The following is a 1,218-nucleotide window of genomic DNA, read 5'->3' on the forward strand; positions in this document are numbered from 1 at the left end:
ACTCAGACCCAACTTTGCCAGCTGTTACATTAATAACAATAGTAATAGTGTTCCTCTTTATAATCTATAAAAAGAGGTAAGCAACATTTTTTGTGCCAGAGGTTACTTAATTTATTTATTTGGGGATTTTGAGGAGTTTGGATGAAGTCATTGCAAATTAGTGATGTTAAGCCTATCCAAAATTTACCATACCTATTTTCATCTTTATCTTCATCACATAAAAAGTAAAAAAAAATATCATACCATCAAAAAACTGGCTTTTTTGCCCCTGAATTTTGAAGTACAATCTTGGGGTTACAAAATTAGGCTGTTTGTGACTCAGACAGTTACCCTGTTACCTTCACCTGAATTTATCTGCACAGAACTTGCTAAGGCATATCCAGCTTACTCTTGAGTCTTTGTATAATACCAGCTACTTAGCACCTGGGCAGCTAGTGGGGCCTGTCTCTAAAGAGACCTGCTTAGAATCAAGATGTGAAAGTGCTACAGTAATAGTGGGTATATTTACAATCTTGGCAGCCACACTGCCTCTAAAACCAATTCCATAATTGGTCTGTTGCATGTGGGCGAGAAGGGTGGTAAAAACACACAGACTTCAACATGATTTAATAAGCATACCAGTCCAGGAACAGCTCAACCCACAGAAGAGTCAGTTTTCTAACACTGAAGACAACTTGTAAACACCCAGGTTGGTATTTAAAAAAAAAAAAAAAGGACAGGTGCTGAAGAGATCTGAGAAGGTTGAGAAAGAAGGATTTTCATAAATGTGTTTTTTTTAAAAAAATATGTTTTCAGAGACAAGGACACATTGGCTATTTCCTAGTTTATGTAGCTGTCTGCTGGATTGAAGGAATAGAAAGCTGATTTGTGTGAAAAATGAAAGCTACTCTTCAGAACAATCCTGTCTATGTCCAAAAACTGCCAATTTAAAATTATATTTCACACAGATGTTCACATCTCTTCTATATTACGCTTGATCTTAGCCAAAAGGCTGAGAAGCAATACTCTATACCAAAGATGAAGCTTGTAAGCTTGTAATGTGCCCAAGAACTCCACTTATTGGGTGGATTGAAAAGACCAGTTCCAGAAAATTATCCTGATTCTTTGCCCCCAACCAGTTTCTTTCAATTGAATGAGAGCGTATTTGCTTTAGAAAGTCCTTCAGAGAACATTTTTGAGAACTTCTCATGTTCAGAGTGTGGTGTTCTTGCACTTACT

General features: G+C 36.7%; 1 pseudogene; it reads right to left on the minus strand.

Moving 5' to 3' along the window:
• Positions 1-855: 855 nt before the first annotated feature.
• Positions 856-1,003, minus strand: LOC134495081 (U2 spliceosomal RNA; annotated as a pseudogene).
• Between the last annotated feature and the right edge of the window lie 215 nt (positions 1,004-1,218).

The sequence above is a fragment of the Candoia aspera genome, chromosome 3, assembly GCF_035149785.1.
Source record: "Candoia aspera isolate rCanAsp1 chromosome 3, rCanAsp1.hap2, whole genome shotgun sequence".
NCBI lineage: Eukaryota > Metazoa > Chordata > Lepidosauria > Squamata > Boidae > Candoia > Candoia aspera.